The 25,759-nt window shown below is 36.9% G+C and overlaps 1 protein-coding gene and 1 pseudogene across 7 annotated transcripts in view; one reads left to right on the top strand and one right to left on the bottom strand.

Moving 5' to 3' along the window:
- Positions 1–25,759, top strand: part of LOC110188788 (uncharacterized) — a 108,866-nt gene that overhangs the window by 45,051 nt on the left and 38,056 nt on the right. The window lies entirely within an intron of this gene.
- On the bottom strand, positions 21,072–25,485 carry LOC147644640 (uncharacterized; annotated as a pseudogene).

Below are 25,759 nucleotides of genomic sequence, written 5' to 3'. Positions count from 1 at the left end.
TCCCTCCATCTTCAGTTGACCGTCTCCTATACAGAGGATATCCATCGTCCCCTGTTACGGTGTTGGCTGTAAATGCTCGAGGATATCGCTTGGAACACTTCCCGTCTACCATGCATGGTGAACTTCGGTTGAGGGTACCACATGGGCCATGGATCATGTTCTTGATGACAACTGCATGCAAATCTGTATCAACCTCTGCCCGTGGAATCTCAGCGCATATCACATTGTCAATTTCGTCTGGAGTAATTTTATCATACAGCCAAATCAGTTTGTGCGCATGCGGCAATCCTCTCTTCTGACATTCTACTGAATACATCCAGCACCGCTCAGATCCCAAAACTCCATGTTTCACAATGAAATCCATCAGTGACTTGAGCTTTTGTCTAAAAACACGGGCTGTGATGTCATGCCTATCCCTATATGATTGTCCAGGAAATAACAGCTGAACTATCTCGTCCCAAGCTGGATTGCATGTGAAGGTGATAAATAAGTCTGGACGGCCGTAGCAACGAACATATTCATGCATGTGGCTCGGACTACCTATGTATGAGGATGGCAAAATCGTGAGCTTTCCAACGTTGGTTGTATTACGGTCATTCATCACAGCATCCCGCAAATGTATAAATTCCTCGGACCGAAGTTTCTTCTGATTCAATCGGAGGAACAGCTAACGTTGTTTCAATTTTTGCATACATATCGACAATGTACTGATGAAACAACTGACGACATTTCAATATATGATTGCAATCGGTCCTCCGAACCATTAACCTGTATGAGTAAAAGTTCATCGCGCAGCCGCGTCTCTCGGATGGAGGCCCGTTCTTCGTCAGTCATATTCGCAATCTTACGTCTTTTTGCTTCTGTATTGCGAATACGACGACCCAATCTCGACTTCTTTGGTGGCATGACTTCGTTTCTTACTGAACCTGAACAAAAAATAAAATTTGTATCTCCAATTTCTTCTTTCAATATGTTTCAAACATATTGTCAAACATTAACAGGAAATGCTTTGTTTTGCTTGTAGAGGGCGCAGTAGTAGGGGCACGGGGAAACGCTAAAAAATAGATATATTCGCAACCGCAGATAAGCTATCAACATCAAAAGTAGTCAATAACCGAGCTGGAACCTCAACGCATGTTGTGTAAAAATTTGGGCTTAAACGGTTCAGAACTTTTCGAGTCTATGAAGGATGTAGACACGAACAGAGCATTTTTATATATATAGATGACTTAGAATTCTTAAAAAACAAATAGTAAGTCACAAAATGTTCGTGGTGGGATGTAAATAGATAATAAGCAGGAAAGCTTCATTTAACCAGGTTGTAATTCGACCCAAGGATTGAACCAAGACATTTTTGAACCCTTCTGGTCTTAGTTTAGACACACGTTTAATTATTTTAATGATGATTAAAAATAAGTTATTATGTAAAAACACTTCGTACTAAATGGTTCTTTAATTATAATATTCAATCATGAGAATAAATGTGTAGACAAACTTGTGTGTTTTAAAATATTAAAGATACTAATAATAAGGTGATTTTTCCTTGTACGTACGTACTAAATACTACGTACTAAAAATACGTACTAAATACCAAATGTTGTACAATTAATTTTGTGTTCCTTATGTCTTAAAATTAAACTTTTATTCTAGAAAATGTTTACTTTTACACGGATCCAGTTTTATCGTCCTTGGAAAAAATTCAAACTTTTATTAATTTTTTTTTTCTGTACGTTTAAAAAAAAAAGAAAAAAGGCTTCTCCGTCCATGACAACATCGAAATCAATAGAATGCAAAACCTTTTCAATTTCCGCATTGGAAATAATTAAAAGGTTATGCATTTATCGCCGTTCCATGTTTTCTGATGAAAATATTTGCACTTCAATACACATAACTTTAGTAGTTCCCCTTCTAAACTTACCTTATAATATTTTCGACAAACTGTCTAAGACCCCGGGTCTAGACGGGTAACCTTATAAAATCAATGAAAAGCGTACAAAACCGTTTATTTTTTTGCTTTTTTTTTTTTTTTTTTTTTTCGTTCGTGATTGTATCAGCACCCCGCCATTATTTTTATATTTAATACTAACTTCCTTTACTATTTTAAACATATTTTAAATATATATTTTTTTCAAAATAATTTTCGAAGGCGATATTCACACATTTTCATTTTTATGTAGCTAAAACTAAAAACTAAACAATAGTCGAACTGAGTAAATGTTAAAACAATGATTGATATAATTAATTACAGAAAAAAAAACAGGTTCTTGGCGCGAGATACTACCGTGTCTCCAGAAGCACCCCACGCTCTTAACTCTTAATTGATCTTGTATGTATAATTATATACTACTAGCTGTACCCTGCCACGTTTCTCTGTGGCATATTGTGGTTAAGAGGGCACTTCTGAATACATCAATGTTCCGGCAAAATCATCTTCCTGGCATAAGGTGAAGAAGGCAGTCAGAGTTGTCGCTGGCGGATTCAGGACTCTTTCTTGCACATTTCTTTCTGTGAAATAGATACGTTGACCATTCTCCAAATGGACTGCCAAGTGAACTAAAGCTGGATAGCGTTCATGAATGGGGAACGAACAAATTCTCCATGCAACCTCGTTGCTGCTTTTGTATCTTCCAGCCTGGTATTGAGATATTTCATCGACAACTCGTACTGCATTGCTGTCCCCATTTTCTGCCTGAACACCAAAAACTGCCATATCGCTGCCTTTATTCACGTACTTGCAGATATATTTAATCGATTTCACGGAATTGCAATATTCTACGTTGATGTGCGCTTTGTATGATTTTGACAATAGTGTTGAGTATGGAACCACCCAACGATTGTCTACCTCAATATCACCAATTCTCATGTTTAAAGTTGCCGAAGTCCCTCCATCTTCAGTTGACCGTCTCCTATACAGAGGATATCCATCGTCCCCTGTTACGGTGTTGGCTGTAAATGCTCGAGGATATCGCTTGGAACACTTCCCGTCTACCATGCATGGTGAACTTCGGTTGAGGGTACCACATGGGCCATGGATCATGTTCTTGATGACAACTGCATGCAAATCTGTATCAACCTCTGCCCGTGGAATCTCAGCGCATATCACATTGTCAATTTCGTCTGGAGTAATTTTATCATACAGCCAAATCAGTTTGTGCGCATGCGGCAATCCTCTCTTCTGACATTCTACTGAATACATCCAGCACCGCTCAGATCCCAAAACTCCATGTTTCACAATGAAATCCATCAGTGACTTGAGCTTTTGTCTAAAAACACGGGCTGTGATGTCATGCCTATCCCTATATGATTGTCCAGGAAATAACAGCTGAACTATCTCGTCCCAAGCTGGATTGCATGTGAAGGTGATAAATAAGTCTGGACGGCCGTAGCAACGAACATATTCATGCATGTGGCTCGGACTACCTATGTATGAGGATGGCAAAATCGTGAGCTTTCCAACGTTGGTTGTATTACGGTCATTCATCACAGCATCCCGCAAATGTATAAATTCCTCGGACCGAAGTTTCTTCTGATTCAATCGGAGGAACAGCTAACGTTGTTTCAATTTTTGCATACATATCGACAATGTACTGATGAAACAACTGACGACATTTCAATATATGATTGCAATCGGTCCTCCGAACCATTAACCTGTATGAGTAAAAGTTCATCGCGCAGCCGCGTCTCTCGGATGGAGGCCCGTTCTTCGTCAGTCATATTCGCAATCTTACGTCTTTTTGCTTCTGTATTGCGAATACGACGACCCAATCTCGACTTCTTTGGTGGCATGACTTCGTTTCTTACTGAACCTGAACAAAAAATAAAATTTGTATCTCCAATTTCTTCTTTCAATATGTTTTTAATGTTTGACAGGAAATGCTTTGATTTGCTTGTAGAGGGCGCAGTAGTAGGGGCACGGGGAAACGCTAAAAAATAGATATATTCGCAACCGCAGATAAGCTATCAACATCAAAAGTAGTCAATAACCGAGCTGGAACCTCAACGCATGTTGTGTAAAAATTTGGGCTTAAACGGTTCAGAACTTTTCGAGTCTATGAAGGATGTAGACACGAACAGAGCATTTTTATATATATAGATGACTTAGAATTCTTAAAAAACAAATAGTAAGTCACAAAATGTTCGTGGTGGGATGTAAATAGATAATAAGCAGGAAAGCTTCATTTAACCAGGTTGTAATTCGACCCAAGGATTGAACCAAGACATTTTTGAACCCTTCTGGTCTTAGTTTAGACACACGTTTAATTATTTTAATGATGATTAAAAATAAGTTATTATGTAAAAACACTTCGTACTAAATGGTTCTTTAATTATAATATTCAATCATGAGAATAAATGTGTAGACAAACTTGTGTGTTTTAAAATATTAAAGATACTAATAATAAGGTGATTTTTCCTTGTACGTACGTACTAAATACTACGTACTAAAAATACGTACTAAATACCAAATGTTGTACAATTAATTTTGTGTTCCTTATGTCTTAAAATTAAACTTTTATTCTAGAAAATGTTTACTTTTACACGGATCCAGTTTTATCGTCCTTGGAAAAAATTCAAACTTTTATTAATTTTTTTTTTCTGTACGTTTAAAAAAAAAAAGAAAAAAGGCTTCTGCGTCCATGACAACATCGAAATCAATAGAATTCAAAACCTTTTCAATTTCCGCATTGGAAATAATTAAAAGGTTATGCATTTATCGCCGTTCCATGTTTTCTGATGAAAATATTTGCACTTCAATACACATAACTTTAGTAGTTCCCCTTCTAAACTTACCTTATAATATTTTCGACAAACTGTCTAAGACCCCGGGTCTAGACGGGTAACCTTATAAAATCAATGAAAAGCGTACAAAACCGTTTATTTTTTTGCTTTTTTTTTTTTTTTTTTCGTTCGTGATTGTATCAGCACCCCGCCATTATTTTTATATTTAATACTAACTTCCTTTACTATTTTAAACATATTTTAAATATATATTTTTTTCAAAATAATTTTCGAAGGCGATATTCACACATTTTCATTTTTAAGTAGCTAAAACTAAAAACTAAACAATAGTCGAACTGGGTAAATGTTAAAACAATGATTGATATAATTAATTACAGAAAAAAAAACAGGTTCTTGGCGCGAGATACTACCGTGTCTCCAGAAGCACCCCACGCTCTTAACTCTTAATTGATCTTGTATGTATAATTATATACTACTAGCTGTACCCTGCCACGTTTCTCTGTGGCATATTGTGGTTAAGAGGGCACTTCTGAATACATCAATGTTCCGGCAAAATCATCTTCCTGGCATAAGGTGAAGAAGGCAGTCAGAGTTGTCGCTGGCGGATTCAGGACTCTTTCTTGCACATTTCTTTCTGTGAAATAGATACGTTGACCATTCTCCAAATGGACTGCCAAGTGAACTAAAGCTGGATAGCGTTCATGAATGGGGAACGAACAAATTCTCCATGCAACCTCGTTGCTGCTTTTGTATCTTCCAGCCTGGTATTGAGATATTTCATCGACAACTCGTACTGCATTGCTGTCCCCATTTTCTGCCTGAACACCAAAAACTGCCATATCGCTGCCTTCACGTACTTGCAGATATATTTAATCGATTTCACGGAATTGCCATATTCTACGTTGATGTGCGCTTTGTATGATTTTGACAATAGTGTTGAGTATGGAACCACCCAACGATTGTCTACCTCAATATCACCAATTCTCATGTTTAAAGTTGCAGTTGACCGTCTCCTATACAGAGGATATCCATCGTCCCCTGTTACGGTGTTGGCTGTAAATGCTCGAGGATATCGCTTGGAACACTTCCCGTCTACCATTCATGTTGAACATGGGTTGAGGGTACCACAATGGCCATGGATCATGTTCTTGATGACAACTTCATGCAAATCCGTATCAACCTCGGCCCGTGGAAGCGCATATAACATCGTCGATTTCGTCTGGAGTAATTTTATCATACAGCCAAATAAGTATGTGCGCATGCGGCAATCCTCTCTTCTGCCATTCTACTGAATACATCCAGCACCGCACAGATCCAAAAACTCCATGTTTCACAATAAAATCCATCAGTGGCTTGAGCTTTTGTCTGAAAACACGGGCTGTGATGTCATGCCTATCCCTATATGATTGTCCAGGAAATAACAGCTGTACTATCTCGTCCCAAGCTGGATTGCATGTGAAGGTGATAAATAAATCTGGACGGCCGTAGCAACGAACATATGCCATGGCATCTTGAGCATATTCATGCATGTGGCGTGGACTACCTATGTATGAGGATGGCAAAATCGTGAGCTTTCCAACGTTGGTTGTATTACGGTCATTCATCACAGCATCCCGCAAATGGATATATTCCTCGGACCGAAGTTTCGTCTGATTCAATCGAAGGAGCCTGACAGTATATGCAGACCTGATGCATCCGGCCAATAACGACATTGCGATTCGAGCTGTAATCAACAGTTGGATTATATCTGAATGCAAGACGATTGTATTGCAGGTTTTGATCTGCTGCAAGCTGTAAACGCGCTTCAGCTACCCTTGCCCTGTCGCGTTCATTATTTTGAGAGTGAATCAAATCGATTGCTGCAGAACGCGACTGCCTAACTCGTAATCGTTTTCTCTCTAGCCTATCTGCTCGTCTTTCTGCTGATTCTTCCTTGTGCATCTGCATTGCTCTCAGCCGCTCAGTCTCTCGGATGGAGGCCCGTTCTTCGTCAGTTATATTCGTAATCTTACGTCTTTTTGCTTCTGTATTGCGAGTACGACGACCCAAACTCGACTTCTTGGGTGGCATGACTTCGTTTCTTACTGAACCTGAACAAAAAAAAAAAATTTTTTATCTCCAATTCCTTATTTCAATATGTTTTGAATGTTTGACAGAAAATGCTTTGATTCAGCTGGCTGCCTGTAGAGGGCGTAGCAGTAGAGGCACGGGGAAACGCTAAAAAATAGATATATTCGCAACCGCAGATAAGCTATCAACATCAAAAGTAGTCAATAACCGAGCTGGAACCTCAGCGCATCTTCTCTAAAAATTTGGGCATAAACGGTTCAGAACTTTTCAAGTTTCTTCTTTCAATATGTTTTGAATGTTGGACAGGAAATGCTTTGATTCAGCTGGCTGCCTGTAGATGGCGCAGCAGTAGGGGCACTTGGAAACGCTAAAAAAATAGATATATTCGCCACCGCAGATAAGCTATCAACATCAAAAGTAGTCAATAACCGAGCTGGAACCTCAACGCATGTTGTGTAAAAATTTGGGCTTAAACGGTTCAGAACTTTTCGAGTCTATGAAGGATGTAGACACGAACAGAGCATTTTTATATATATAGATTGCTCTGAATTTAATAATTTTGTTTGTAATTATAAATTATTTTCTTCTTAGTTCGGTTATTTATAAAAGAGTGTATTTTTTATTTTTATTATTTATTTTCTATTTTTTAGTTTGGGTGTGTTTTCGCGTGTTTTTTTAATTTTCTAAGCTTTCAGTTATTTTTCGTATTTTAGTTCGTTTTATCAATAATCAATTTTTGCGGACATGTAATTATGAAATATCTTACGAACTACATATTGCGTGATCTCATTATTTCATTTAAGTCCTCTTTGTTGCATGGGGCTTTTACTATTAACTTTGAGCAATCAAGTTCTTCAATGCAAATACCGTCTAAAGTTCTTACACGACTAAGTGGTACATAAGCTTTTCCAGCAGCAAACAGGCATGCGAAGATCGCGCGCTAGCTCGGTCTCTCTTACTCCTTTATGGAAGATCTATAAAAGTATTTATCAATCCTTACGATCCTAATCAAAATAATGAAAAAATTGTATCAAATTATTGCATTGTCATCGGTCCTTGAGAAGTATGCATAGTTTCAAGTTTATCAGATATTTGGAAACCCTTGAAAATAGTGTTCAAAGATTCCGTTACATATATACATACATACATACATACATCCCGAACTAATAAAAGCGTGGTAAAAACCAACAAATTCGGGAATACTTATCTTAGAGAGCGGAGACGCCCCGAATCGAGCGAGAACTCTTTCCATAATTCTCACCGCCTTCGGGTCGCGAATCTTTATGTTTGCCCCCTTAAGGGGTTACATACAGTTACAATTAAAAAAAAAATCTTTTTTTTATTTTATTTTTTTAATGTGAATATATTTAGGAATATACACAGAAAGCTTGATTTAGTTCCGGTGAATATTTCCTGAGTTATAAGTAAATTTTAAAAGGCATTTCAGAGTGCTCTATGTTAAGTGCGTTCCAAACTTTAAACGTGTTTTTCTCGAAATGGTGTTTTCAAAGTCGGTGACCAACATTTTTCGAAAACGGCTTGCGCAATTAGTCTTACATTTATATATTATTTAGTAATTAATCGAAGATTTTTTCTTTCCAATAATTATTTTATTTATTTATAAAAAATTTAAAGCGGAAATTTAGGCGAAAAAACTATTTTTTTTTGCGAAACTGACATTTCGTCAAAAAGATTTATTTTACTTATTCCTTCGACTAATTACTAGATTTGACATTACTCTAACGAAATCTGTTTGGTTTTTTAATTTCGGATGATCTAGTTCCGACATATAGTGGTCACCGCAAAACGTCTTTTTTAAGAGGAGCTCTCGGGGATCAGGTATAACTCTTTTCCAAATAAATATTTTTACTAGTTCTAACTCTTAAAATACAGTTAAAAGATACTATTATTGTGTATAAATTTTTGGATCAATAAGTTAAAAAGTTTCTTCAGAAAAAACTGTGAAAAATTCACTTTTTTGGGACTCTAACTGATTGTAACCCCATAAGAATTGAATTTGCATTAGTTGATGATATGAACTTTATTCCCCCTTCACGGCTGTGGTGGCGACCTAAAAAAAAACTAATTTTACACAGTTTTAATATCAATATTTTAAACCATCAGGATCATCTATATTAAAATGTTTTTCCCTCCTTTGAAGTTTTTCCTATATGCCTTTAAAATATCTTACAACTCTGAAGCTACGATTTATCTTTTCCAATTCGACAGTCTTTGTAAGTAGAAAAATGTATATTTTTGACGTTCCAAAAAGCTAATAACAGCAGCTTTTCCCATTTTTACTTGAGATATAGCTCGAAATCACTTTATTTGTTTATTTTTAATATTTCCTCAACACAAATAAAAAAAACTGCAAGGCAAATATATTTAAACTGCGTCGTTTTCAATGACATGGCTAGATCGACTCGGCTGTTTATGCTGATCAAGAATATATATACATATGTCGGCGCACACTAAGAGTGTGTGGATGTTGGTGAGTGTATGGGTATGCTGTTATTGGAATTTTACCAGAAGCTTAATTTCATCATAATAGGGATATTGCATCAGCCACTAATTGTTCTGTGATTGGGTGTGTGTATGTTGTCGCTTTAAGAAGCGTCGTTTTAGCAGGGCGACAGCGTAGTGTCGATGTCGCCGAGTGTGGTTCGGTGGTAAGCATAGAAAGACGACGGGACGACGCAGGCAGTTGCGTATAGATCGTCGTGTGTGCGAAACCAAAACTCGCTGTGCTATTATGTCGGAAAACAACTGTGCTGCAACATCAGAAGTGGGATCTGGCTCGCTACCTAATGATTCGGATGGACCATGGCAAATTTTAATGGAAATGCAAAATAAAAACTTGATCGCGGTTATTAAAGCTGTACAATCGGCGACACCTGAAACAACAAATAAAAAACAATTGTTCTTCCAAAATTTAACGCAGACCTTGATGGCGCCGAAGCGTCGGCGTGGTGTTCAACCGTAAAAATAATTTTGGCAGGAAATACTGTAAAAGGCAGCGAGTTGGTAATGGCTTTTAGTGCATCGTTGGAAGGTAGTGCGTCGCAGTGGCTTCCGCAAAAATGTTATCCTGAGATAACTTGGGACGAATTTAAAGAACTTTTCATGTAGCGTTTTGGCATTGTAGAAACGCCAGCGGCAATATTTCTGAACGTAGAGGAAATTGCAGTTTCTGTGAAAAATCTACAAGAGGAAATATCGTCACCTGACATAAAGCGTTCGAAACTTTCAACAATAAAATGTAATTTCTGTGGAAAGTTAGGCAACAAGATGATGGAATGTCGAGTTAAACAGCAACAAAATCATCCTGCTTCTCATGATACAAAAAGTAGCGGCAGGAGTGTATCTGGCCACCATCAAAAAGCGAATGTAACCTGCTCTAAGTGTGGTGAACTTGGGCATATTTCAACACATTGCAGTAAGCCCAAAGTGGACAAGGTCAAGGATACACACAAGATGAAAAGAGTGGAGCTCTGCGAAGTTGTTGAGCCCAAAGGAGAGATGGTTCATCGAGGTGAGACGTTTATAACAACGTTCGACTCTGGAGCGGAATGTTCATTAATAAAACAAAAGATAAGTGACAAATTAGTTGGTATAAAGATTTAACAATGTAGTGATGTTGAAGAGTATTAGTAGTGGCGGCATATGTAGCACATTGCAAATACTTAGCAACGTAAAAATTAACCAACATTCTATTGAAGTTTTGTTTCATGTGGATAATGATAATGGATAATGAGTATTTGAAGAATGACATTATTATTGGTCGAGAAGTACTGTCCCCTGGATTTAATGTTATAATATCACCAGGAAAATTCGAAATTATTAGATCAAAAACTGTAAACTATTGTTCAAATGATGAGAAATTTCGTGAATTAAATACTGATCTTGTTGGGAAAGATAAAGATTAATTACAAGTTTTATTGAAAAAATATTCAAATTCTTTTATTAATGAAATTTCTTCGACTAGAGTTAGTTCGGGTGAAATGTAAATAAATTAGTAGATCCGAGAAAAATTGTTCAAAGAAAACCATATCGGCTTAGCCCAAATAAAAGAGAATTGGTACGACACAAGATTAATGAATTAAATTAAATTAATTAAATTAAAAATTAAATTCTAATACAGTTGCAGATAGATATCCCTTGCCCCTCATATCAGACCAGATAGCCAGACTTTATGGAGCGAAATATTTTACATGTTTAGACATGGCAAGTGGATATAACCAAATTTCCATGCACAAAAAATCGGTAGTGTACAGCATTTGTCACTCCAGACGGGCAATATGAATTTTTGGCAATGCCTCTCGGTCTCAGAAACGCACCTACAGTATTTCAACGCACAGTCATGCAAGCACTTGCAGACCTTGCAAATACGGTTGTTGGGTGAAGTAATTGTGGCTGCTGCAACAAAAAGTGAGGCTTTGGAAAGGTTGCAAATTACTCTAGATTGTCTCACGAACGCTGAATTGTCATTCAATATAAAAATGTTCTTTCCTTAAGTCAACAGTTCAATATCTAGGATATGAAGTGAGTGCAGGTGAAATCCGCCCGAATTCGCTTAAAGTTACAGCGTTAACTACCTTGGCACCTCCTCAGTCAGTTTCTGCTTAACGCCAATTTATTGGATTTGCGTCTTATTTCAGGCAATTTATGCAAGGATTTTCCTGTTTTATGAAACCGTTGTACCTTTTGACTTCGGAGAAGAATGATTTTGTTGTTCGTATTGTTAAAAATAATGAAGAGAGGCATCAAACAAAGTTAAGTCCAAAGTTTAGGGGGCCTTTTCAAATAACTTAATTGTTAGAGGGGGATAGATATATGCTCAGGTCTTTGACAAATAAATGAAAAAGAAACTGTTGAAAGAGACAGTAATGAAATAATTGAAAAAGAAACTGTTGAAAGAGACAGTAATGGAAAAATTGAATCAGAAACTATTGAAAGAGACAGTAATGAAAAATTAAAACAGAAACTGTTGAAAGAGACAGTAATGAAAAAGACACTGTTTAAAGAGACAGTAATGAAATCATGTAAAGAGAAACTGTTGCAAGAGACAGTACAGGTGCCTTAAGGGCTAATAATGAAATTCGTAATAAAAATGTAAGCACAAGTACAAAACAATTTTTTTGATCATGGCGTGTGGCGCATTAGATAATATAATGTAAAAACTGAATCGTTAATGATAGTTTAAAAATGGGCTAAGTCAAAGAGAAAAACACAGAAATATGAAGATGTAATTTGTAATGAAAATTATAACGTTAGATGAGAAATGAGAAGTTATATTTGAATAAACTGTTATAGGTTGATTGAATGGTAACAAAGCATTTTTGGAAAAATTGCACGAGGTCGTGTAATGGTCAGGATGGCCGTGTCGGCGCACACTAAGAGTGTGTGGGTGTTGGTATGAGTGTATGGGTATGCTGTTGTTGGAATTTCTCCAGAAGCTTGATTTCATCATAATAGGGATATTGCATCAGACACTAATTGTGCTGTGATTGGGTGAGTGTATGTTGTCGCTTTAAGAAGCATCGTTTTAGCAGGGCGACAGCGTAGTGTCGATGTCGCCGAGTGTGGTTCGGTGGTTAGCATAGAAAAACGAAGGGACGACGCAGGCAGTTACGTATAGATCGTCGTGTGTGCGAAACCGAAACTCGCTGTGATATTACGATGTCGGAAAACAACTGTGCTGCAACATATACTTTATATTGTCGGAGATGACTTCTTCTACGTTGCAAACTTCTGACTGAAATTAATTACTTTTCAAGAGTATAATCAAAGACATAAGAGGGTATAAGATAACTTCGTTACCAGTCATCAGTAATTCATCAACGTTTCATCAACAGCCAAGGCGGTGTTGTTGATGATTCATCGATGAATGGCCATACAAATTGTTGATGAATTTAACATGGGCATGTTCTAGGCTGTCATCAACAACAATTTATCAACAATTCATAGATGGTTCATCAACAATTCACCAACAAATTCATCAACAATTCATTAATGATTCATCAACAATTCATCTACAAATTCATCAACATTTCATGAACAAATTCATCAACAATTCATCTATGTTTCATTATCAATTCGTCGATGTTTCATCAACAAATTTCTCTCAACGGCCGGGCCATGGTACTGCCGACGACTGCCGTCTAGACTACCAACGTAACTGTATCGTTGGCAGAGCGTCGAAGTAGAAGTCGCAGTCGGCAGAACGTCGACTTGGTAAAAGTTGCGTGCGTCGGTGCGTTGATGACAGTGGCCTATTGATGCCATGCGTTAATGCAGGATACCCACTGTCAGTAGCGAAGAGCATACTTACACATATATAAGATATACATAAGGCAGCCGCTCCGCTGCCGAGGTTCTTGACAGCGCAGTTGCACGGTTCTAGATATAAAATATCTTTGTTACAATTCAGAACTGATTTAACCATGAAAGCGGCACCACTGCTGCCAACATTATTAAATAAAACTAATAACACACACACCCACTGTCTCCTCTATATAAATGGAAAATTGAATCAAATTAAATAAACTACAATACACCCACTTATTATAATTTTTGTCACAGATTTCACGTATTAAATTTTATTTGATACGAAAGCGTTTGAGTATTTAATAAACTTAATAATCGGGACTGTATGCCCTTGTGGGCTTCAAGCGAAAGCAAGAAAAGAAACCAAAGGGGAAACCAAACAATTGGCTCGCTTTCCTTAGCCCGCTTTTTCACCCGCGTTCGGAATTCAAAACAAACTTGAGTTTTAGAAAATTATTTAACTAAATGTTAATCATATTATTTAATAATTAATTAATTAAATAAAACATTTTATTTTATTAATAAAACATTTTATTTATTTATTATTAAAGATAGAGAAGTTTGCAAAACTAGACTAACTTAGTTGGTAAAGCGCTGGCAGCAAGGCCTTCGGCTTTTAAGGTTAATGATATTCAAGTCTATTAGTTGAATTACATATTGTTCGTTGTATTTAGGCTACTTAGTTGGTAGATTTCATTTATGTACATTTTGGGTATTATTAAATTTTGTGGTATAGGTTAAAAGTTTTTAAAATTAAGAATTTTTCTAAATTATCGGGGTTGAGTTCGTTAAGGAGATTTAATGGGTTTGTGTTTTTGAAAATAGGCAGTTTAGTAGAAATAAGTGATGGGCATGAATTTAATAGGTTGGGTAAGGTATTGTCGCCTTGGCAGTAGGGGCAGGGTGGGGTTTGGTTTTGATTAAAGTAGTGCTCGTGTGTAAGTTTTGTGTGGTCTAGTCTAAGGCGTATTATTTTAATTTGATCGAGTCTGCTCGATTTGGGATGGAAGGATCTGCAATAATTGTCGATGTTTCAGTTGTCTTTGTTAATGTTTTTATACCATTGATTGCAGTGTTCTATGTTTAGTTTATTTCTTGTTAGGAATTCTAGTTTTAAGTGTCTGTTTATGTCTGTTAAATTAATGTTTGGGGTGAAAATAAGGAGCCTACTGCATGTCGATTTTGCTGTTTGGTCGGCTATCTCGTTGCCTGCTATGCCTACATGACCAGGGCAGAAGTGATCTAATTTTGTTGGGGTAAAAATTGTTGTTGTTTGTGTTTCTTATGGCGTCAATTGCTGAGAGAGAGTCAGAGCAGATCAATTACTTTCCCCTTGTGCTTTTGACTTGGTCGATCGCTACTAATATGGCTATTATTTCTGCGGAGAGTACTGATGAGTGCGGGGGTAGATTACCATATTTAATAATATAAGTATCTTTTGTGATTACATATGATACAGTGGAGTTCATTTTTGATCCATCTGTAAATATGAATTTGTGTGTTTTATGGCTGTCTTTGGTATGTTCGTATAGTTTCATGTATGTATCTGGTGGTGTGGTTGGTTTCTTGTGCGCTCTAAATGTTGTGTCTATGAGGTTTGGGATATCCCAAGGTGGCTGGAATTTGTGTTGGTTAACTGGTTCGTAGGGTAGGTTTAGTGCTTGACAAAGGTTTATTGTGTATGATTGATGGGTTTTTTTTTGTTTTTTTTTTTTGTTTGAAAAGTTTGTGTATTGGCGTATCTTTGGAAAATATAAGGTTTTTTGTGAGTTTGGCTGTTTGAAGGTCTCGTTTTTGCTCTAATGGGAGGATGTTGGATTCGTATAGCAAGTTATTATATATATATACCCATATTAATGGGTGTGGTTCGGTAGGCGCCAAGGGCTAGATGGATTGCAGTGTTAAAGGGGGTTTTTAATTTGTTTAGCACGCTTTTCGGAGCCTGTCCGTATAGAAACAGACCATATTCGATTTTTCCTATGACTGTTGCTTTCGCGACGTAGAGTAGTGTTTGTGTATTACAATTGAATTTTAGGTTGGAGAGGCATTTTATGATATTCAATTTTTGGTGTAGTGATGAAAGAAGTGATTTTATGTGTGTGTCCCATTTGTATTTACTGTTTATGGTTATCCCTAAGATTTTGAGTGCTGTTACTTGTTTTATTAGTGTATTGCTACAGCTTATGGTGCTAGTGCAATTGTGTTTTTGGCATATATGGAGGTGTTGGCATTTAACTAAGTATAGAAATGCCTCTGAGTATAAGCACCAGTTGCTTAAGTCATGTAATAGGTTGTCTAGGTTAAAATTAAGGTTTTTGTTGTTTCTGAAGTTTATTATTAGGAAAAAATCGTCAGCGTAAGCGTTAAATTTAGCTTCTCTGTGTAGAGATATTGCGTTTAAGAGTTTGTTGTATGCGATGAGAAATAGGATTACCGATATAGGTGATCCTTGTGGGTTACCGTTGGTTAATGGGAGTGAATTTGATATGTGCGGACCGACTCTGACAATTATTTTACGTTTGAGCATGAAATTTTTGACAAAATTGATTATTTTAGGCCCTGTCTTCCTTTCCTGGAATTGATCAATTATTGTGTGTACACCTACTCGATCAAAGGCTCTTAAAAAGTCAAGAGTAACGAGGGAGGTGTGTCTCTTCGACTTCGTTATGAGATGGTCTACGTATAGGAGACTATCCGAAGTCGATTTGCCTTTTTTGAAGCCGAATTGGTTTGTATTTAAAAGTTGGCTGTGGGTCACAAACCACCAAAGTCTTTTCGCTACGATTTTGTATAGTGTTTTTTCTAGACAGCAGTTGAGGGAAATGGGTCTGTAAGAAGAGATGTTTGTTTTGTCAGTTTTTGGTTTAAGTACCGGTATGACTAAGCTTATTTTGTAGACTTGAGGTATGTGGCTGTCGAAAATTTGGTAAAGAGGTTTTTAATTCAGTTTTTTTGTGGTAAGGGAGCTGTTGCGTATCATTTCGTACGAACTTCTGTTTCATCCTGGATTGGATCCTTTAAGTGTTTGTAGTGCTGCAATTAATTTAATGTGAGTTATGTTTTTCTCGATAGTTTTGGCTGTTGAGGTCGGTGTATAATTGGTTGTGTTGTTTTTATATTTGTTGTTTCGGAATTCGTCTGAGAAGTTTAGGTCGCTTAAGATCTCTGAGAAGTGTTGCGAGAGGGAGTTGGCTGTTTCGAGAGTACCTGTTTTTGTTGTGTTTTTTTTTTTGGGATTATGTATGGCGTGAATTTGTTTGCTTGGGTTAAGACCGCAGAAGCGCCTTATGTTGCTCCATATTTTATTTGAAGGGGTTTCTGGCTGTATGGTTGATGTAAAGGAGCTGGAAGCTTAGCTTTTACTTTTTTTGATTTCAAACTTGTACTTGGCGTTTAAGCGTCTGCAGTGTATAATATTTGTAAGGTTGATGTTGCGATTAAGTGCTTTCCAAGCTAATTGTTTTTATTTTTTTAGCTGTGCTAGTTTTTTGTTCCACCAGGGAACCTTGTAGGGTTTGTATTTGCTGAGGTTTGTGGGATGGAAATGTTTGCGCTATGTAAAATAATTTTGTTAATTTGTGCGGCTTCTTTGTTGATTTTTGTGTGTGAGAGTCTCGTCGCTGCCGTGGAGATCATTAAGTATTTCCCACTTGGTTAGTGTAGCTGAGCAAAGTGAAAGGTCGATATGCGTGTATGTGTTGTGTGTCGTGAAATGTGTGGGGGATTTGTCATTTAGTAAAGTTAGCTGTGTGTTGTCAGTAAATTGTTGTATTGTTTTTCCTCGAGAATTTGCTTTTGTTTTTCCTCGAGAATTTGCTTTCGGGGAACCCCAGGCAGGGTGCCATCTGTAAAAGTCTCCTAGAATATACTATGGAATATTGAATTGACTTGTGTACTAATAGCGCTACGCCGCCAAATCTATTGGTGGCTATGTTTGTTAGTAGTGTGTAATTTATTGGAGTTGGTATATTGTGAGTATATTGTATGTGAGTTTCTTGAAGTGAAATGATATGCGGAGAGTATTTTTTGATCAGGATAAGGAGATTATTATAGTTATTTGTATATCCTTGAATGTTCCATTGAATTAAAATTAGTGACATACTAGTAGTGAAAGAAGTTCTAAGGTTGAACCTTAAAGTATAGGAGATCTGTGGCTTTTAAACCGATTCGCTGTCGCTGTTAGTGGATTGTTTGTTTTTGTTAGAGGATTTGGATTTTAATTTAGGTGGTTTGAAGTTAGTACACAGAAGGTTTGACTTATTTATTATTAGTTTATATTAGTTTATTTTTAGTTTAAGGTCCTTTGTGAGTTGAGATCCGTATGAGGTTGATATTCTGGTGAGGTTCATGTTGTCCGTTTCCATGGCTTCGGTGTCGTCCTGGTCGTGTTGGTTGTGGCTTGGGAGAATTTTTTCCGGTGCCGGTGTTGTTTTGATTGATGCAGATGAGGTTGAAGGTGTGTTTAATTGGCTGTGATCGCAGGATGTGGATGTAGTTTGTGCATTTGAAGATGTTGAGGTGAGCGTATTTTGAGATCGAGTTCTTATTGTGGTTGTGGTGTTTGTAAGTGTGTTTGCATAAGAGTTTCTTGTTTTGTATCCGTTCGCTCAAAGTAAATACCCAGAGCAGTTTTATGATCGACTTTATCGGTGGTTTTTATGGCAGTGAGTTATTGTTGTTTAAGGAATGTGGGGCATTTGCGGTCCAAAGGGCTGTGTTGGGGATCGATTTCAGGATTGTTTACGCAATTTAGGCATTTTTTTTTCGTTTTTGTAGAGTTCTCCTTCGCTGGTGTGTTTTTCATCTGAGCAGTTTAAGCATTTTTCGGTGCTTTTGCATATGGGTGTAGGGTGTCCGAAGCGGAGGCACTTTCTGCAACGCAGTGGGAGAGGGATGTAGTTGCGTACACGAACAGTTTCATAGCCGACTCGCAGTATTTCAGGGAGTTGATGGGTTTCGAAAGTAATTATTATGAGTCCGGTTTCTGTTAGGTTGTTGGTGTTGTTGTTGTTGGTGGTGTTGCTGTAGTTTTTGGTGCTGGTGTTGGTGTTATTGTTGGTGTTTTATCTCTTCATAATTTTTTTGACTTCAATTACTTTCTGTGGTTTTAGTTCTTGGAGGATTGTTTCTTGGTCTATGTATCTAAGGTAATTACAGTAGATAACGCCTTTTGAAAAATTAAGTTTCTTGTATTCGGTAGCTGTTATATCCATATCTGCGGTTTTAATAAGTTTAAGAAGTTTTGTGGCTTGTGTGTTGTTTTTTGTTTTTATCAATAGTCCGCCGTCTCTGGTATTTTTTTTTAACAGAATCAACTCTTCCTCCGTAGGCGAAGTCCACAGATTTCTTGATGATGCAAAGTGAAACAGTTTTAAATGAGGATTCATTTATACTTTTAATGACAATAAATTTGGGTTCTCCTAGTTGATACGATCTCGTAGTGTATTTAGCTATTTCTGGTGACTCATGCATGGTTGCTTATAAAGGTCTTGCGCCCGAGTAGTAAGAAATGGTGTGTTTTTTGCTGTTGTTTTTTTGTTTTGTTTTGTGTTTAATATTTGTTTTTCAACTTTTGCTGATAAGCTCAATGGGTTTTTTTGCGAACGCGGGTTCGACGATGTTCTAATACGACTTGTCTCTTGGGAGGTTGAAGTGGTACTGTAACATAATTATATATGTATTTAGAAGTATTAATTCAATTATAAAAATAAAATAAAATAAATGTAACAAAAAAGGAAATTAACTTCGGCAAGCCAAAGTTTAAATACCCTTGCTGTAAGTAAGAAAAACTTAATAATGTTATATTTAAGGATTGCAATTTGAAATTCACTTACTCACTTTTCTTCTCCACACCACGACAAGGTCTCAATCCACAAAGCTAAAAAACAAAAGCTAAAATACGTAGAAAAAAATTGCAAATTTTAAAATTTTATCGTTTATTAGCTTAAATGTACTGTCTTAGAAGCTATATTTAAATAAAATACCATCATGATGGCTATAAGGGGTATGATATTCTTCAATTCTTGGACGTTGATGCACTAAGGTCAGTACATTCAAGTGGCCCATATGACACCAGGCACGTGCCTGTTTGGGTTAGGTGTTAGTAGGCGCGATGGAAAATATAGGACAGAATACGAGGAAAATTGACTACCGGCGTGCTGCCAGATTGTTAGCTTGCATGCTTACTAAGTGTATTAGTATTAAAGATTTAAATTTGGGAAGGGTATCAACGTTAGAGATTAGTGTGTACAAATCATTATAATTTGCACATAGCACTCTAAAAGGTTCATGCAGTTCAAAGGAGGTTCTACAGTGGCGCAACACTAATGGAATATAGGATCTAGTAGTTCTACATGGTACATGGAAATTCAGTTAATTTAAATTAAATTAATTTTTTACTGCTATATTACGCATTACATGGCAATAGTACTGACGTTGCTTAAAGTTAAACGACCTGGAAAGCGAGAAAAGGTTGTCATCAGATACCAACGGGGGAATAATAATAAGTTGAAGTTCGCCATCTTCTGGGTTATTGTAGCATTGTCATTTTTAAGTATATTTACGTTTGGTACTGCCAAGGCCCTGAATTCTTCTGTAAATATTGGCAGGTTCTCGCGGAAGAGGCCCATTATCTTCCCTGCTGAAATTTTCTAAATCTTGAAGAACTTTCTCTAGCTCCATATCGTCAAGCACGTCATATTGCTCTTTGTTGCGCTTAATGATTGCATAACTATTTCTGAATGTCATTCCAATGACAATCGAAATAAGTCAGGCTCTTCACCTCTCCATGGGAAGAAGAGCATTCGTGGTCTCTAAGCTGAATCGAACCCGAGTAAGAATTAGCGCATGCTTACGCCTTTTGACACTTCCACTCCTATCTAGCAGTTGGTAGCTTTTGACAGCAATGGGATTTTCATCACCCAGTTCATCGTCGATCGCTTCATCATAATCTTCCTTGGATGGGTCTAATCATGCGTTTGCCTCAGAAATTTTGTATCAAGCTGCAAATTCTGTTTATCGATTCCAAGTCACCATGCCTTTGCACGTACCGATCAAGTAAACCTTGCTCAAAAATATCTGTTTAACTCCCAAAAAGCTGCTCTAATTCTCTATTAGATCGCACTATCCGAACCCTTTTGTCTGGATGGCAAGTGTTTATAATTAAATTTCCTTCACTCGCCTCAGACATATGTAGCCCTTAAATATTGTATGCTGCGTCTTGGGCTGATATTTCCGTAGCATTAATAAACTTGCTTCCGAGATACTGCAGTTTTCGTTTAACTGAAGTATTTCCGTGGCAAATTTCAGTTATGGCTTTTCGAAGCAGTTGGGACACCCCCTATTAGCCTTATTTATGTAATTAATTAAGAAGCAAACGCATCTAAAATAAATTGTATATCCATATTGGCCTATTCCTAGGATATCCCTATTATAAGCATTTACGGTAGAGAAATCTCTGAGGTTTTTTTAAGCTTGATCGGATGGTGAACCTATACTCTTCAAAAGTTTTTTTCTAAATGGGTAGGGAAATTTTCAAAAACTATTAAAAATTACTGGTTCTTCATCGGAACAGAATTTTATAGGCTCTTTATAAAGGTCAACATTGGCTTCGTTGTCTTAAAATGGAAATAAAACCATTGTTTTAGGCATTGGAGGGTATGTCATTTGAAATCTGCAGATTTCCTGGCCCCGGAGTTCTCTTAAGCACGAAGAACTATGCTGGCTATGGCGGTGATATTGAATCACCTCTTGTGATTCAGAATCGTCTCCGGTGGTAGTAATAAAACGAACAATAAAACGGACAACTTGATCGGAAGCGCCATAAAACTATTACATGCCATGAGAGTGGGATAATCCCCTGTGCTGGAACTCGATCCTCTAATAGTAATGGACAAGGGTATACTCGCCAAAAATTTCGGAGCTTTTGAACAATTTCTTTAATTGCCGAAACCTAAAGTCCAAATATCGTCGTCATGCTGTACCAGGTTGTTAACAAAGGGATTATCCATTACATTGGCAGCAGTTACCACACCTGATTTTTTTGCATAGAGCAATGGAGATTAAATTTTGATTTCGCTTCATTTCATAAAACTTGTAGATTTAAAAATACCTTAGATACTATCGAATCCAAGACCTTTCTTTTTTTTGTGGCCATATTTTTAGGTGGTCTTAGCTTTATATATTGCATGGCAAGAGATTGTTGGGAAAGACAGTTCTTCTGAATCTTCGTCAAGGGTTAAATTAGTTGGATGGCTGCCTTCTGCACAGGACAAAGCTATGCGTTGAAGTGCAGTGCCATTATTTTTTAAAAGGGTGGCCACCTGTGCTTAAATCTTCTTGATTTAATTGGGTACTGGTCAATTGGCGTAAGACCTGTTTCACTTCCTCTCCCTCTGCTTCATCTGCTATAAATGGGATTTTTCTTGACCTCCCATTTGAGTAATCCACCCACCACTAAAGGCTATATTGTGCTTTCTGTAGAGTTAAGTGTTATCTATGTGTTAACGGACAGCTTTAAGGACCCGAGCGGGTCGAATAGTTTCAGTCATGAAATTGTGGAAATATTCTAATTTTCTTTCGAAAATTCCACATTGACTTTCATAGCCTAGGGAGATAATTCCCATAAAAGGGATTCGTGGAGAAATTAGGCGCTCTTCAAGGCTTGTTAAATTTTTAAGACACTCAGGGATGTCTGGAAAGTCAAACCCATTAGTGAGACTGAGGGATGGTAGCCGACCCTTTGAAACACTGACGACATGTGCTGCAATTATATTTGTCAGTTGGACTCGGAAATTTCCTACTTAAATAAAATGAGTTGTCCCCATTCAAATTAGGAAATTTAACAGATATGCAAATTTTGCTCAAACCACTGAGACGGAAATCATTTTCCTCTACAGCATACACAGCGTTCAGTTGGTCCGACCTTAATATTCCGAAAATATTGTTCCCTCGCATTGCCTCGCTTCCTCTGGCGTTGGCGTTCCCTTTGATCCTCTTCTTTATCCGTGGAAAGTTCGGCTATAATATTACTGTTTCGCACTGACTGCCATAAAAATTCAGCCTGGCGATTTTGGGAAACATCTATATGGGGGAGACGCTCCTCAGCCATTTCATGAAGTTCCTGCTTTCGAATTCTCCGCTAAAGACGAGTGTTGCGATGATGGATTGTGTTTCTTTTTGCTCCCTTTCTCAAGTTGGGTTGATCCTATGAGCTTCGGCGTAGAGGTGCAGAAACATCGAGTGAAATATCGATGTTATCGATGTTTGCAAATCATCGGAACCATCGATGGCTGGGTCACCACCATCGAAGTTTTTTCACACAACTCCTAAAAAGAAAACCTTGGAGAAAATGAAGACCCTCTAAAATATTGGAAGGAAAGACTTTAAAATTGTTATGCGAAAAATGCTAAATAACAATTTTTTTATAGATGAGTACTGATGAGTGCTCTTTAAAATTGGTAGCAGCCAAATACTTGTATATACAAGCCTCGCCATGCGAAGCGGAAAAAATGATCAGCAAAGCTGGACAAACTATTAGTGACCGCAGGACAAGGCTCTGTGGACAAGTTTTTATTTAACAATAAGAATTCACATTTCAATAATACTATTGATAGTCCTGAAATCACAGATCCCGAAGAAAGTCTAGTCGTATTGTTAAATTCCATTTTTTTTTTTTTTTTAGAAACATCGATGTTTCACTCGATGTTTTTTTTTTTAAACATCGAAAACATCGATTGATGCACACATCGATGTTTCTGCATCCCTACTTCGACGTTTCATGCTCGCTCGGGTCTCAGATTTTCCTCCTCAGCTCTTTAGTTAGAGCGAGTGGCTGTATTTTTAATCTGCTGCCGCCATCGTTCCTATGAATTTTGTCTGGCAAGGGCATGTGCTGCAGCATCCCGATCACGCTTTTGCTCGCGATTTTCTTCGATCGCTCTCCAGAAAGCGTGATCCGCAGTGTTTTGCACTTGCTGTCCTCGTCTCTTGCCAGAGTTTTGCCTAATCCGGATATGAGCGGCTGCATCAATTATACGTTAGCGCGCTCGTACTTGTTTACTACGCCTTCTCTGATAACGTGCTACAGTGTTTTGCGCGCGAACCTACTCTGAATCTCAGAGTTTTCTAGGTGGACGGAGGCATTGTGCTCGGCATTTCGTGCTCTAACTTGGGAAGAATTTCGAGCTTATTCGGCACGGCTTCGCCTAAGTGCTGGTTGGCGGCGTTGCTCTTGGGACAAAGAAGATATGCGTGGCATTTTCTTGTTTTTTTTTTTTTTTTTTTTTTTCACAGAGGAAAAAATTCGCGAACACAATAATTAATGGTGCACTGGTACCAATAGGAAACTGTCTCAAAAATTAGAAAACTAGAAACTACCTAATAAATAGGCAATGTTTTTATATTATTTTGCCTACACCGTGTTGTTATATGTCATGTAGGAGGCGGGAAATGCGGTTGATTATGTAAATACAAAAACACAGAAATTAACGAAACACTGAAATATATTTACACTCGGAAACTGCCGCGAAAATTATACGACTAGAAATTAGCTAATAAATGTTTTTATTTCTAACTAATTGATTTGTTTAAACTTTCTTTTTCTATGTCAAGTAGGAGGCGGGAAAGGCCGTTATGTAAATTAAAATTGAAATAGTGACCATTAGCGGGCATACCCAAAAATCTTTTTTGGCGCCATTCTTAGGCAAGCGACTCTCAAAGTCAACTGGTCAGCAGCTATATGATATAGTCGTCTGATTTTAATAAAATTAAAACTTTATATGATATAGTCGTCCGATTTTAATAAAATAAAAACCCAAGTTCTTAAACAATAAAAAACGGCTATATTTCAAATTATGTCAAGTAGGAGGCGGGAAATGTGGTTGATTATGAAAATAAATAAAGAAATTGAGTGAGCTGGCATACCCAAAATCTTTTTGGCGCCATTTTTGGGTCAGTGACTCTCAAAGTCAACTGCTGGCAGCAGCTATATGATACAGTCGTCTAATTTTTATAAAATTAAAAAATTATATATATAAATTATAAATCTCAAATTATATGCAAATCTGTTGAAAACTGGAAAAGTAATAATCTTTTTTTTAAGTTTTCTGATCGCTCCAATGTCAAATTTTAATAAAATTAAAAACAAATTCTAAAACACTTTCGAACTTCAATATTTCAATTTTTTTGCAAATCTTTTGAAAACTGGAAAAGTTATAATTTTTTCTAACAATTTTCAGATCGTTCCTATGGCAGCTATATGGTATAGTTGTCCGATCCGGCTAGTTCCGGCTATATACGAGTGAGAGTATATAGAAGAGTACCTACAAATTGTTAGTCAAATAGTTTCAAATATGAGAGACCAGATTGCGTAGAAACGGACAAACGGGCATGGCTAAATCGACTCGGCTGTTGATGCTGATCAAGAATATATATACTTTATAGAGAATATTAGAATATATATATATTTTATAATATATATAATTTATATGGTCTGAGATGACTTCTTCACTGCGTTGCAAACTTCTGACTGAAATTATTATACCCCGCAAGGGGTATTTTAAAATCGTATGAAGTTACGGATCTTCAACACTTTAAAGTCTTTGGTATAATAACATAAAAATAGCAATGGTAAAAAAAGTCCCATGCGAATTTTCAATTTAAAAAATGCAAGTTACCTAAACAAATGGAATTGGTCGACCTCAAAAGTTTCTTCCGCTTTTTGTCATTCGTGAATTAAAATTCAGATATTTTGTAATTATCATAAAAATTACAAATTCCCTAAATCAATCTTTGCACAAATAAACAAAAAAAAAAAAAATGGAATTAATTAATTTTAATTTTGGGATAGTTTCGAAATCTTTGCGAGCCAACGACATGTACGTTCTATCTGGTATTTTCTTATCGATTGTGGACTTGATAGTCCATTTTAACATTTCAGAATAGTTGCTCTTAATTACAGGGTTACTTTCTAATTGTAACTTATCAAAGATGTTACGATGGTGTGCTTCTAGCATCTGGATGAACTTACTGATGCTCCCTGAGTATGGCGGCACTTCCAGTTATTTTACCAGCGTCACGTATGGTCTGTGATCCTTAAACGAAGTGGATAATGTTTCTCAGATTTCCATCCATGATGTTGCTCCTACCTGAGTCACAGCTTCCAATAATATCACTCGTTTGATAACGCCGTAAATTATGTGAACTTGACGAGCATCTTGTGTTGGGTAGAGGGTCGACTTGGTTGATGAACATTGATAGCTTTCCTGGTGTGCCATCGTAGTAATGTAGTTCTTTGATTTGGCTTAACAGCTGATTCAAATTAAGCTCGGAGAGTTGTGCCACTGTTGCCATTTTTACTCTTTCTAAATTTTAGTTGTATTAAAAAAGTCACAGAATTAAAAATTCAATTTTGAATTATGTTTCTGACCGCAAGGGATTTTTGTATAGAATACTACTTGCACGTAGATTCTTTAGCGGATCAACTTTTTGAATCACTGTTTTAATTCGCTGGTCTAGACAGCTAGTTGTGTATCGTATCCTTAAATTTGACCAGTACCGTACTAAAAGGATCCTTTTGATCCAACCGACTGCGCTTATTAAATACTTGGTTATTCTTAAGTTTAAA

The sequence above is a fragment of the Drosophila serrata genome, unplaced genomic scaffold, assembly GCF_035046125.1.
Source record: "Drosophila serrata isolate PLE 108 unplaced genomic scaffold, ASM3504612v1 contig_125, whole genome shotgun sequence".
NCBI classification, from domain to species: domain Eukaryota; kingdom Metazoa; phylum Arthropoda; class Insecta; order Diptera; family Drosophilidae; genus Drosophila; species Drosophila serrata.
This window is presented reverse-complemented; position numbering and strand designations above follow the sequence as displayed.